We start from the raw sequence: 16,273 nt of genomic DNA on the forward strand, positions 1-16,273 counted from the left end.
CCTGAGATCAGTGCCGCAACTACCGAGTGTGCAAGGTGTGCATTGCACATCGGCTCCCAAACCGTTATAGGTCCCACACGATGTATTATTACAGACATTTTAATCGAAGTAAATTGATAAATGTAAAAAACAGATTTGTCATATTATTAAATATTTATAATCAAATAACATACCCAACTACTAACTAGTTGCCAATGACCAAATGCAATACCATTGATTATAAATGCTATTATATTACTAGAGTATTTATAATCCTATGGTAATATTAATTCTTAGAACAGAAATAACAGAAAATAATGCAGGCCTACATTGATGCAGGTCATATAAAATTAAATATCCACTAGACTAACCTTCCATAATATAAACACCGGTTAACATATTTTATTTATAGTATGTAAATACATTTTCGAAAAAAAATATTTAGGCCCCGAATTCAGATTTGCGTACCAGCCCCATAGTGTGTAGTTGCGGCACTGCCCGAGATCAGATCGTAATAAGTTTTTTTTTTCCTACGAGAAGTGCTTCCCGGAACCCGAACATTTTCCCAGAACAATCGACACTAAATATAATAATAAATATAATATCTCCAATTATCTCGTTCAATGCGAACAACAAAACTTGGCGTCCGGACGACGGGTTCAACAACATTAAAGCTCGACCACCGTTGGTTGCGGCTCACAAAGTTAGTGTTTCGAAAACGTTCGTCTTCACGTAAAACTTAAATCTGTGCGGTTCACGCACAATCAACTTGTTCGCGGAACACGGAACAATGATAACAACAACGGTGTGTATAAATTATAATAAGGTTTCGGAACACGTGACCTTACAATGTGGTAACTGGTACAACGTGTTTTTTGATTTCGATTTTTTTTTTCCCGTTTGGCGTTAAACGTTTTGAATAACTAAAAAATGCCAGTGTCGACGAGAACCGTCATCGTCACGCACGCGTGAGTAGTGCGCACGTGCCACTGCGACCAGCTGCGACCAGCGAGCGCTTTTTATCATTACTATTATTAACCGTAATAAATCTTGTTTTGCCCATATTGCCCACCTTTACCACCGCAGCCGCGCGCGTGTTTTAACGTTCACGACAAATCTCGTGCGAAACAGACGCCGGTTCGTCCGCGGCGCCCGTGACTTCGTTACCCGTTGCCGTCGTTCTACAAGCTGCGGGTCGCTGCGGTACACCCGACTTAGCGTTGTCGTAGTTTTATTTCCTATTCTCCCCGTAGTACCGTTGTATTCGAATCGTTATTATTCTTTTCATTTTTTTTTCCACATCTTCTTCACGTTATTATGAATCATAATGCGATATCGAGTTGACCCGAACCCGATTCGTCCGCATGACCTCCAAATGAGGCGGCGACTGTGGCGTGCCGTTGCCTCCACCGCCGCCGCCGCCGTCGAGAGATTGATATTATAATAATAATATTATTTTTTCATGTGGTCAGTTTTCCAAACGTCGTCGTGCGTGTACGCAACTTTACGCGCGTGCGGTGGGTGTAGTACTTACGACGTGTAGTGTTGCCGCGGTGCTGTTGTTCCCATCGTCGTTTTCGCAGACCGTCAAAAGTTCCTCCGACCCGCCGTGGCCGTCTACACCCTTCGAACAATAGTCGTAGCAATAATAATAATAACAATAACAATATAAATAAGAATAAAAATAATAATCATAATAATCAGTGTTTCGTAACCGGTTTGCGAGCGCGTGTTGGTTATTTTTATTTAGATTCTCGTTTATCTCGTTTTATATTTTTATAAATTTTTTTACACGTGTCTTGTATGCGTTCATAGTCGTTTTTTCAAATTTGTTTTTTTTTTCATTTGAATATTGCATTTTGGAAGAGAAAACTGTTGAACAGCTAAACAGTCCTAACACATTGCATCGCAACAAAAGGCAAGCTACCGCTCGCCGGTTCGTATATTCACTTATTGAAACATTTTATATTTTATAATACGTAGATAATGAATTTATTCTTATGTAATAATACTTCCTTTAATGTTTTCATTGCCAAGATACTCAAATGAGTTATGGAATAGTTTAAAACCATCGATGATTATATATTCAAAATATATTCATACGTCACTGTTGTCGGCAGTCTTGCTTATGAAAGTTATCTGACAACTATAAAATCTGAACTTTACGTCAAAGTTTATTAAATTAAAATAACATGTACCTATCTAACTCATAATATGCGGTTACAATTGACGTACCAAACAATAACAATAACGTTATTTTTTTAGTGTGTATGATACATATTATTTTATTGTAGTTATTAATTTAATACGTGGTAAGTAACTTACCTACATTTTTAACATAGTACGATTAAAAACTATATAATACATGATCGTTGAGCGTATGATTAGATTCAGTACTTTTTGTTGGTTATTTTTAATGTTTTCAATACGATGTTTGCAAAACAATTGTTTATTAAATTAATTTCTTAATTGTGTCATATAATGTTCAATCGTTCAAAGTTTGAGTTGTAACTTTATTAAATTACTATATTAATAAAAATTCAGGATAACATTTACTATAAAAAATCATAATACTATTTTAAATATTGCTTTTAATATTTATAATATAATATTATATTGTTAATACGTACATAAACACATTATAATCGATATTAAATTAATAAAGATGAACAAATATTGGAAAAGTGAAAATCGCACATGATATATTATTATAAGTTAACAAGTGTGAGCAAATAATGTTGGGGATAAGAACAACTGTCTAACCGATATTTGAAACGATGTAGAAGAGGAGAAAATAAAACCGTTATTGTTTTAAAAGCGCACTTCATATATAACATTTTCTTAAGTACATGTATCGAAGATCCTTGAATAAATGTATTTTAAAATTATTATTCTGTACTACGCAATATATTTATATCAATGTTAAATGCTTATGAAATATAATTATTACGTTTTACAATTAATTTTACAAGTGACAATTCATGTTTATTGTATAATATTATATAAATTAGACACATTTATAAAAATCAATGCATATTTAACAATATGTTTTAGAAGAAAAAATTTATAAAATTATAATTAATAAAAGTGTAAGTGATTTATTACCGTTCAAAATATTTCACCTGGCTAATATGCAAATTATGCATATTGTAATGAAATTGATTTGAATGCGGTTAAATTAAACTGAGCTAGAACGTACTTCAAACTATTAGTTATACGTAGATATATGCACGTAATTATACAGTAGATGAATATAGAGCCACACCAACATGTTGAATCATTTGAATACATAGTATAGTAGTTGTAAATGTAACTATATAGTAGAATGTTTTATATTTCATTTGATCATTTCTGAATTCATGAAATTGAAGCCTATGAATCCTATCAATAAAACATGAATTTAAAAAAAAAACATGTTTGAGTCATATCAACACAAGTTTTTTTTTAAGATTTACTAGATTTTTTTTTTTTTTTTAGAGATTATCTAAAATTTTCACGCAATCTTATTAATTAAAATAAATTGCTTGTAGATGACATTAGAAAGATAATTTTTTTTATTGTTTTTAAATTAGCAACAACAAAAAACTACACTGAAAATTATTTACAATAGCCTTTAGTAAAATATAATCGATTTCTGTTGTGACACAAAGCATAATAATACTTGAAATTAAAATTGTTTAATAAAAATTAAATGAAAAAGTTTTTTTTTAATAAATACATTTTGCAGTTGATAAAAACAATTGTTGACTTGATACTAAATTTGAATAAATTTATTATATAGGTACGAATTGACTACAGTTAAATGTTAATTTTAACTACCAGAATTTGACGGCAATGAGTTACAGTTTTTTATTTTGTTTCAATTTCTAAATCTTGAATACAAACACAAGTATAATTAACAAATGTTCTTATTAAACTTTATATTATACTTTATATTTTCTATATTTATATTTTTAAAAAATAAAATTTGATGAACAAATGATGTATTATATGATATTTTAGGTTTAGACATTGTGGTAACTACGTGAATTTGAATGGGTGTATTCTAAATTCATAAAAATAATGAAATACAATTTTATATAAAATGATAATCATGGTAAATATTTTAAGCTGTAATTTCAAATGTAACCATAGTCAATAAGAAAATGTGAATATAAATAAATTAATTAAAATACATACAATATTTGATGAAATGTAGGTAAATAAATTATATATTACAATTTTTAGGATATTATAATAAAAGTATGGATCATCATATTACTACAGAATAAATAAAAGTGCTATTAATAACAAATATTCAAGTTTTTATTATATTAATATTCTAATAATTTGATCATGTAAGTATTTTTTTACTCTATAACGTATTGTTATATTTACCTATTTTTTTGAAAATAATATTTAAATAATTGAGAAGTATGATTATGTTTATCAATTAACGAGGTCAGATTTTTTAAGAAATCATTAAAAATGTTGAGGCGTTAGAATTCAATCTATTTTTCAGTTATTGATTTTGTCAGCACTATTTTGATATCTACCAAAACTATAAATTAATAATTATTAACTGTTGGTATATTATTTTCTGGTTAGAGTTTTACACATTAAACAAAGTTTGTGTTCAAAAATCATAATATGTACTTAAATGAAAACGTTTGAAAATAATGATAACTATATAATAATAAATAAATAAATAACAAGGAAATAATGAATAATGATATATTTTGGTGGACATAGTTTGCATTAATAATTAATTTGTAATCGTTTATTACGTAAAAGTATATAAAATTACTAATTTGTTCATTTTTAATTAATACATTAGTTAAAAATAATAAGCATTTTATTTTTATGTTGATTAAATGAAATTGGATTAATGATCAAAACGGTTTAAAAGTTTAAAAATATGATAATAACAAATACGAGTATATACATATTTATACTTAAAAATGTAAATTGAAAAATATATATGTAATAAAATATTATTATTTATAGAATGTTCCTTCATAATGAATAAATAAAATCGATTTTTAAATGAAATATTAAATTAATTTAATAGAGTTATTAGTTAATGGATTATTGTTCTATGAAATTCAGATATGAATAATTGTTGGTTGAGTATAATTTGTACAATTGCACCTACTGTTCAATTTAGAAGATAAGAATACATGTAGAGTAAACTATTGAATTAAACTATTGAATATTTATATTGATCCAGTGGCTATTATGAAAATATAATTTACATTTTTTTTAAATTCATCTTTCGTAGCTACTTATTAGACAATTGATTACTTTTAAAATATAATCAAGTTATTAATGAACATTATACCATTGTTATATGATCACCGAGATGTTACAGTCAGTCAAATAGTTAAACTAGTTTTAAAAACGAAACTTGGTTGGACATAGTACAAAAACTTATTATTCAAGTGAAAAAAATAAATGATGAATATTTTTTAAAATATTGCGTAGTAGCGTATCTGAATTTAACTTTGTACGCAATGATGGTCAGATATATATACTCGTACATATATAGAAATACTCGTAAATATAATTTTAAAATATTTTTTAATTATTAAGTAGGGATTTGTTTTGATTTTCTACTAAATATTTTTCTTTCTATTAACACACTTTTAGGTAGTAAATTTGTTTTTTAATTTTCATAAAGTTCGTCTTTTTCCATAAAATATTCTAAAAGTATCGAAAAAAAATGCGAAGTTTTGTCAACAATATACAATTCTATAATTTATGATTTTATGGTATCTACTGTTTGAATAAAGCTTTTATATTACGATAAGCATAATATAATTTATACTCATGAATATACAGGATTAAATGTAGGTATATTATATTGGAAAATTTAATGCCATGCATAGAAAAAAATATTGTATGGTAATTAGATTGTTATACCGACGAGGGAATTGTTTATAGATAGAAGAAAATTATGAGACTTTTTAAGATAAATTATAGTATGGTATTGGTTAAGGTCAACCTAGTAAGTATCGTAGATAATTCATTGTAAAAAATATTATCCAAGAAGAAATGGAAAATTTTTACAGTAAAATAAAATATTCAAAAGCGGAAGTAAACAAAAGTCATTGACTGTAATATTAGTTTATGATATGATTTTGGTTATAAAAAATAAAAATATAAATACAATAGTTTACTATCAATCAATTAATAATTGGTACTCTTGGTATGTTTGATAATACTTTTTTTATTTTTATAATTGGAAGAAGCAATTTGTTGAAAATTAAAATGTTCATATTTCATTCATATTTTATTCACGCACACAATTGTACAGATAATGTAGTTAATTATAGGTAGACGTATGACCGAATATTAAAATAAGTATTATATTTTTATCAACTTATACTATAGAAGAGACAATAAAAATTTAAAAGCTTATAGTATAAAAAAAAAAAGAATAAATTAGAATGATAATTTAGTATGTTTTTGATAAATAATTTAAAAGTCTAAATATTCAGAAACCTTTACAAGATAGTTGTATTAATGTGCTAATAATTTCAATTGTTATTTATACTTATTGGAGTAAAAAAATTGTAAGTACAATTGATTTTTAACTACCATAAAAGGTGTACTAAGCTTTCATTAATAATTTTATCAAAATATTACAATTAAGTTGTTGATTTTGTTTACTTAGTACTTTTATTAACGAATAAACTTAATTTTATATATTAATATATATTAAATTCTGAAATGTATAACTTAATATTAAAATAAATGGTTCGATGAACAGGAATACTAATAACTAAATAATAACTAAAATATACCAATATACACATATTTAGTGACCGTAACTTGTCTCCACTATTTAGTAAGCATAGATTATAGCATAAAAAGAAGAGTTTACGTTAGAAAATAATGAATATTAATTCAAAATCTATAAAAATTTTAAGATCTGTTATAAATTAAATTACTCGGTTGAAAATTTTAATAATAGAAGTTTATCAATCGTGTGGTTTTTAAATTTATAACTGGTATTAACAATATTTTTTACATAGTATTAGTACGCAAGAAAATAAATAATACAAATTCTAGTTAAGAATAAATTAAAATATAACATAGAGACAAAATAAATGTTTGGAAGTTGAACTGGTCTTATGTATCATTCAACAATGACCTTCTAACATTATTTATCATAGAGTTGTTTATTTGTTTATTTTCTAGTTGAAAAAAATTAAATATATATTTTAAAACCGTATTTCTGAATAAATTTAACATAAAACCAATATAGACATTGCTTGAAACTATATTATTACTAGGTAATGTCATTCAAATAATTTTAAAACATTTAAAAAAAAATTATTATACAAGTTTTGTCATTACAGCTAAATGGTATAATTATTAGGATAATATTATAAATCAATTAAACATATTTAAAGACTCGCTTTATAATACTATACCAAAATAACAAGATTATGACTCCTAATTATTATTAAATTTATTTTAAAAATAAAATAATTTATACATTTTTGGTATTATTGTTTCAATACTTAAAAAAGTGCAATAATTTTAATGCGTTGTTCATTAGCTTTATGGTTGAACTTTACCCCGACATCTTACACGTTATCAATAATTTCTGTACACATGTACACCTACGAATGCATTCCCGTATAATATTATATTATCAGTAATATTTAATTAAAACATTTAATATTGAAATTGTTATTTCTTTGCAATATTTGCTTTTGTTGCGTATAATAATTATGATAATGAATAGAATGTAAGACAGGAAACAAATAATTTTTTTTAATAAGTATTATAATTTTTTTCTGTGATTTTGGCATCAATATATTTTGTACAAATCAGATCATTGGTTATTTCTTTGAACTGTGTAAGCTGTGTAATGTACTGGTATAAAATTTTTCTATATTGGAATTGGATGTGTTAGATAATCAACACATGTTAGCCATTGAGATACTAGTCGAATATATAAGGAAATCAATGTTACATATATATAGTAACACTTACAGTTTAAATTTTTAGATAAATGTAGTCTAAATTTATGTATATATATATATTTATCTTTATAAATATGAAATAAAATTACTTTGATTCCTTAACGATAAAGACTTATAACATGATTTAAATTTATTATACAATTTTAAAATGTAATGCAATAATACTTGTACTCCAAATAATATTATTTTTTGGGTTAAATTTTAGGGTTATTTTAAGTTAAATCCTTTGGTTTTTAAATTTCATATCAGCATTGATTTTTAGTTTTAATCAGCACATTAATAAATATTTGATGCTTTACTTAAAAATGTTACTATAATAATTTAAAATGTATAGTCGATGTTTTAAATAAATATACATGATAGTACGTTAATAAAAAAACCATTTAAAAATAATATTTGTTTGAATATTCTGATATTTATATTACTTTGACAATACATTTTTTTTATTCGGTAGTGTTTGTTCAATAGTACATCCTGGATCTTCACTCATCTCGCATAAGCTTAACCACTAATGCGGCCACTAATATACTACAAGTATCAATCCCAAATGTTAAACGTATAGGTATTGTGGAGTGTTTATTTAATATTTTGACTGAATGTTATTGATCCTTTATTCAGGGTGTGGTTAATATGTATTGATGTATAATTGCTTTTGAAAATAATTTGTTTTTTTGTTATCATTTGTAACAATAGTTTAAATGTATTGTTTTATTATTTATTAAGTAAATTTATTAAATATCTTAGAGATGAATATTTTATACCAACATTCAAATATTGTGTTATTTTGACATGCTCACAAAGAAATAAAAACTGACTATAAAATTAACGGTAAATGAGTTATATGTGTATGATTTTAAGCCAACACAAAAAAAGTGATTTTCATAAATAAATAAAATAATCTTCAAATTGTTTAAACATTGAAATATATACTAGATTAAAACACAAAATTAAAATATATTATTTACTAAAAATTATTCTATGTTTTACAATAAGTTATATATGAATAAATTATCACCAATAATAATAATAATAATAATAAAATTAATAATTAGTTTGCGTTCAAATCAAATAAAAATAGTGTAATATAGACGTCTGAGGAATTAAATTATTTTATTTATAATTATATTGTGCTTAAAATTTTATATTATAAAGCGAGGGTGGCCAACATGAAAAGGTTCTCAAAGCACATGGATAAATGCAATAATACTAAGAGTCCTAATGCGTATAGATACATTTTATATAATTTGATAAATTTTTATAAATGTATACCAAAAATATTAAAATTCATAATAATATAATAAGTTAATTTTAATTTTATACACTAGACGCCTGCCACATGTAACTCGCGAGCCGTAAGTTGGTCACTCTTGTTATAAATAATAGAAAGTACTATACCTTTTTATTTATGTTAACCATTGATAGATAATATAAAAATTAAGTACGAATAGTTCTCGGAAATGTTCGAGAAATGTATTAAAATATATACCTTTAAGACTAATTATTTCAAACATTTATGTACCTATAATAATACATGGATATGATAAAATACATTAATTCTTTAAAAACCCAGTCATTTTTAGGATCAATGTGATTTTCAAGTCAATCGTGTAATAACTACACACATTATATGTTGAACAAATAATATCATGAAATTGCCTATGCCATGAAAATACTTTACTTCGCCCTACATGGCAGGGAAGAGAAATGGTTGATTTAAAAAAAAGATTTTTTCAATAATGGAATTGTGGAAAAAATAAGCAATACTTCATTTGAAAATAATATTACTGTCGGTTATGTTCTCGTAAATTAAAGACGTTTGTCATGAAAAATTATCTATCATTAGAATACAAATTTTTTTTAAAAAAATTGCACGTTTTTATTATCCGTTTTATATTTTAATAATTAATATTCATTCGTTTTATATTTTATCATTGAATTTTGAAAATTGACTATATTAATATCCTATCTTATGTTTGAACTGTAACTTTGCCAGAACCTTGACAGATCATAAGATTTGGCACATTTACCATTATAACTCTCAAACATGTGAAAATTAACCTTAAAAAAAAATAAAAAAAATCACCTGAAATATATATTGATGCCATAAAAGTATATATTTCAATAAAACTAATTAAAATTGAGTATTTGTTTTAAATAGTATAGTTTTATATTCAAATCAAACGAAAGTGAAAATAATTTTTGTCGTTCTATTCAGTTTCGCCGTAGAGCAATTTAACAGTTGACAATCGACGTTGATCGCTTGACTTTAAAATTAGCTCAATAATAAAATACTGGCATCATAATATGGTTTATGGATTGACTAAGTGGAATTAGAAAAATCTGTTTATGTCAAGCTGTTAATTTTTATATTCCGCTTTAAGTCACAAATAAATTTGAAAAAAAAAATTAATTATATCTAGAAGATCCTTAGTTTATTATTCAAATCTATTAATCAGGGACTGTTTATCGTACTGTCTATCGCTCAGCCTAGTGAGCTCGCGGTAATTTATCTCACAAATAGGTTATTATTTTTCTAAATTAAAATTAATTTACTTTTGTTATAATTTGTTAGTAGTTCTGTTAATGATTATATTACATTTTTATTTGATTAATATTATAAAAAGTAAATGATTATGAAATTATGATGATATCATATATGTATAGTATAATGATAATTTATCTGTTGAACTGATATTGATGATAAAAAATATAAATATTGTTATTATTATTCTTTTAGTATTTTTTATTTCTTACTATACCTACTTGGAATAATTACATTGAATATCTTATTACATTTTTACTTAATTATAATATATAAATAATATGTCCTTCAAAATTTGATTCAAACCTTTTGGTTCGTCATTTTATTTTTATAATCAAAACTATTCTAAGAAGTTGGACTAAATATGACCTTTCATAAATGTTTATCATCTGATTTAAAATACCGAAATGGCTTATATCTACCTTTAATCATTAAATTAATTTTGGTAGAAAAATCACTATTAATACATTTTATTTGTTTTGTCTACAGTTTACGTATAGTTATTTTATTTGATAACCATGAGTTGTTCTATACTTCTATAAGATTTCTGTATATTAAGTATACAACATGCATTAAATTATACATATTGTCAGAGAGCGGTTTTTAGTTTCTTAAAAAACTGAATCGGAGTTGAAAGTCACGATTACCATGTCGTCCGCTTAGAAATCGAGTTCGGTAAAAGAGATTTTAAGGATGTCTTAGGTAAATTTGTTGTAAAGAGGAGGAGCAATATCGCTGCCTTGTAGTACTCTAGCTAAAATGTTGAAGTAATTTGAAGTTACAATTCTGGCATATTATGAAATTACGATTTCTCCGGCACGATTTTATCAGAAAAAAGTATAAGGTACTGGTAAACGTTTTTATAGTAGGCTGTCAAACCAGACTATCGAATAATTCAGCTACGTCCAGGAAGACAGTATCACAGTAATATTTTTTCTTGATGATATAGTATTGACTACCTGTGGAGTTAGTGAATGGTTGGGTGATTGGATCTGAAGTCAAATTGTGTGTCGGGAATAGTTGTTGTTGAGTAGCTGGAGATATTAGTGTTTTTATAACCATATTTTCAAATACTTTAGATAAAGTTAAAAGTAAGCTTATAAAGCAGTGTGAGGTTAGTATTAGGAGACTTGTTAGCCTTTGGAATTAGTTTTATTGTCAAAAGTTAAATTTGTTTTTCTATCTTTTAAAATATTTTTATATAAACTGAATGACATTTCAACGTCAATCGATTTCAGTAGTGTATTCTTCATATTAGCAATTAAGCTAAAAGTTAAAGTTGTTCTATATTATTCCCTGACCTAGTCCAATTTTTATTAAATGTTATCACCCGCTAAAATGTCTTTATTATCTATGGTATAATCATGATCCGACAGAACCGTAACCAATGTTACCTATTTGGTTTCTATATAAAGTACTTACTTGATAACAAACAAGAAACAAAATTATTTTTATCATTCTTAAATCAAATTAAATTGTTTTCCTACTATGATAAAATTATAAAGAGATAATAACAAAATATAAGAATTATTTTTATGAATAACAACATAATATATTCTTAAAAATTAAAAATGGACTGAATATTTCCCAATATTTTAATATATAAAATACATTTTTTCCTACAACTCTATAATAGATAAATCGTGCACATTTTTCATTCTCATTGCGTTGTATAAATCCATCAAATATGTGTAAAATCCTAAAAATCTGCTCTATACATATAAAACATAATATTTTGTATAAAAATATTAACCAAGATAATTTTTTTCATATTGAGTGGTATATGTCTACGAGAAAAAAGTTTCATTATAGATAAAAGGTTTGTATAAGAAATCAAAATATTTGATAACAATCTTATTACATTTGTTTTAAAACAAATAGATAAGCAACATATTTATACATATTTCTATTTTCACTTTAAAACAGAATATATAATATTTTGTTTAATCAGTATAAATTATGCAATAATCTATGATTATTTATTTATTTATTTATTTATTTATTATTAACGGACAGTGACCCTTTTATATAAATAGTCAGTATGAGTTAACTTATTAAGTCTTTGAGTATAACTATTTAAGTGATTTACAATTAAAACAATAAAGGTTTATTAATTAAGACATTAAATATTAAAAATAACAGATACAAAATAATAATAAAACAACATTTGAATAGTAATAGTTAGAATGAAATAATCAATAAATCAATAATAACATTAAAAACATGTTATTATAATAATATTTGATTTGCAATTGAGTTTAAAACTAAATAAACATTTCAATTAAAAACAATACATGACATACAGAAAAAATCTACATGATTCATAATACAATTTGCTAATGTAAAAAAACAGGGAAGAGAGAAATGAAACTAAAATTATTTTTATAAAACTGAACATAAAATAAGTTTTATTTGTTATAATTAAAGACCGGATATAATTGCATTAAAAATATCTTAAAATTGTACTAAAAATATGCCAAAATTGCTATGAAAATGTATCAAAATTGCCGTATAAAAATGTTAAAATTGCAATTAAATACATTAAAATTACATAGTAAAATCATATCAAATATATAATCATTAATTACTTACTTAAATAATATTATGGATATCAATATAATATTTACAAAATATATCATTTTTCTGAATTAAAATTTATAATTATATACATCTCTAAATTAGATAAATTAAACTCAATTAAAAAGTTCGCATATTATAGGAGTTTTTTAAAACAAATGGAATATTTAGTGTGAAACACAATCGTTTTAAGAATTTATGTTGTACATTTTCAATAAAATATGAGGTATAAATAGGTGATTAGATTATTAATCCAAACTCAAGATTAGATTTAATAAGCTCAAAGAATAAAGTTTATAGGGTTTTCATATGTTTCAAATTAGGTAACTGTAATAAATGTGAAAAGTAAAGGACAAGTTACAATGAGTAATAAACCCAAATCTCTAATTTAAGTGACTCTTTTGATGAAATAGTTATCAATTTAGTAATCAAAGCTAATTGCATTATTAATATGTGAAAAAGTAATAACATTACATTCAGTGGTGGATCTAACGGTCGTTTAGTCGGCAAATGCCGACGGGGCCCCTAGCTATATTCCAGTATGAGGCCCCGTACATTTTTGGAAAACCCAAAGATTATTTTTTTGTTTTTTATTATAAAAAAATGTAAATCAATTAATATAATATGTATTTAAAAAAATTCAATAAGTAAATAGGAGAATAAATTAATATGACAGACAAGACGGTGAGTAAGGAAGCTATCCAGTGACAGGACTCTTAATTGAATACCCAATGTAAAAATAAAATGAGTTGATAATATTATTATTTCATTGTAATATTATCATTGCGAATAATCCAATGAGTCGGTAATCGGTATCTACAATCTACTATCTTACTATGTAAGGCATAGGTTCCCAAAGTGTACGCCGCGTTATATGTATAAGGGCAGCGCGTCGTCATAAAATACTATCGGGTCTAACATTTTTCTTATGATTAGTCATGCTATGACTTAAAGAAGGGCGCACTGAAAAACCTTAAATCAAAAAGGATGCCGTGAATCGAAAAAGTTTGGGAAGCACTGATTTAAGTTGTACCTATCTTAAGTTTTAGATTAAACTGATCAATGATAATATTTTATGTCTTCACAAATGTATTTAAAAATATTATTTAATAACAAACAATAACAATTTAAGGTCATTTGAGTTTGGTGTTTCAACCATTGACATGACTATGCGAGTACTGCGTTGTGACTACTTCTACGTTGTGAGTTATCTTGTCTAACTTACTCTACACAAGTTACATTGATTAATAGTATATTATACTATATAGTTTAAAATTATATTTAATCAATGGTATTTTTATAATTCTATAATTTTATAATGTACAATATATAAATTTTATGTATAAAGTTTTAAACGCTTTTAAAACTATTTTTGATATTACTAATCGGAAGTGCTAGTACTGAACGTGCAATGAGTGTGCTACGAAGTTTGAAAAACTATTTACAGTTAACCATGGTACAAACGAGCGATTTAGCTTTACTCTGCTTAGAGTATTCGATGCACTTAATATGGATGAAATTATCGCGAGGATCGCGATCGTCATAAAAATTAAAAAATATAAGAATAGATTTTTTTTTAGTGTTGTTAACTCATTATTATAAAAGGAAATTCTTTATTTCATAAAAATAAAAATACTAAAATATTATATTAAACATGTATATAAACTTATTTTATATGTATTATATTTATGACCAATTAGATGAAAAAAATAATTTATGAATTTGTGATTTTTCGGTTCTTGTGCATATCAAAACTAGTACTTACATAAAGATATTAGCACCTTGGCATTTAGTATAATAAAAAAATTGGGGGCCAAAAAAATAAATTATTATGAGAGTCTATTTTTATCAGATATATGAATATTTTACACACATATTCGAAGGAGCTTATTATGGTTTTAAGTCCCAGCCCCTAGTCCTCCTAGTGTGTCAATGAATAAACATTAAAATTTAGCAGTTATAGCTCCTTAGATCGGCGCCCCTCATATCAGTTTGCCGACCAATATTTTACTCTTAAATCCGCCATTGATTACATTTATTAATATTTAATCGTAAACTATTTTGGCGATTCCAAATTTTAAAATTATATTTTCGTTATAAATACGAGGGCTGACAATAAAGTAAGGTCTCCAACGCTGCAACTTCGCCGGATCACGCGCTAGGCGAAATCTGGCAACACCGCCGTGTTCCTTGGTTCCCCCACTACCACTTTGCTGCTGGGTGAGGCTTCCCCGACCGCTCAGTCTTGGCTGAGCAGCCATCAACGATGGAGGTACCCCTCGCGTCAGCGTCCAAGTGCGAATTGCGTTCTGTAATACGTTTTTTGAGTGCGAAAAAGGTGACACCTATTGAAATCCATCGTCAACTAGTTGAAGTTTACGGGGAAGAGTGTATGGACATAAAAAACGTGCGTAAGTGGAGCCGCGAGTTCAATTCCGGGCGCACTAATGTTCACGACGAGGAGAGAAGTGGCCGACCGTCGGTCTCGGATGCGATTGTTCAAGCAGTGGAGGCAGAAATGCTCAAAAACCGCCGTGCGACAATTAGGGACTTGGAAGAGAAGCTTGGAGGAGTGTGTAGCAGCGAAACAATCCGTCATATCCTTGTGAACAAATTGCAGTATCACAAAGTTTCTGCCCGATGGGTGCCGAAACAGCTGACCGAAGACCACATGAAGCGGCGCGTGGAATGTGCGACCAAAGTTGTGGCCCGTTTTGAAGAGGAAGGCGATGATTTTTTGGAAGGGTTTGTTACGGGGGATGAAACGTGGGCTCATCACTACACACCCGAAACAAAGGAGTCGTCCAAACAATGGCGCCATAGCGATTCTCCGAAACCCAAAAAATTTAAGGCGACACTGTCAGCCGGCAAGGTGATGGCTACGGTGTTTTGGGATCGCCACGGGGTATTGTTGGTGGATTTCATGCCAAGGGGAACCACTATCAATGCAGCAAGGTACTGTGAGACCCTGGAAAAGCTTCGTCGTGCCATAAAAAACAAACGCCCGGGATTGCTGAGCAAAGGAGTGAAATTTCACCACGACAACGCGCGCCCGCACACAGCCAACGTTACCCTTGACCTGCTCAAGAAATTTGGCTGGGAAATCATCGATCACCCTCCCTATAGTCCCGACGTGGCCCCAAGTGACTACCACATGTTCCCCGCCCTGAAAAAACATCTCGGAGGGAAGAAGTTTGAT

General features: G+C 26.9%; 1 protein-coding gene across 1 annotated transcript in view; it reads left to right on the top strand.

Annotated features, from left to right (window-relative positions):
* Positions 1 to 1,371: 1,371 nt before the first annotated feature.
* LOC112693272 (gonadotropin-releasing hormone receptor-like) overlaps positions 1,372 to 16,273 on the top strand; it is a 99,951-nt gene continuing 85,049 nt past the window's right edge. Inside the window, exon 1 of the mRNA XM_025568262.1 lies at positions 1,372 to 1,915. The gene's annotated coding sequence lies outside the window, so the exon portion shown is untranslated. The remainder of the gene's footprint in view (positions 1,916 to 16,273) is intronic.

The sequence above is a fragment of the Sipha flava genome, unplaced genomic scaffold (genome assembly GCF_003268045.1).
Source record: "Sipha flava isolate LNK unplaced genomic scaffold, YSA_version1 83_pilon_pilon, whole genome shotgun sequence".
In the NCBI taxonomy this organism is placed as follows: Eukaryota; Metazoa; Arthropoda; class Insecta; order Hemiptera; family Aphididae; genus Sipha; species Sipha flava.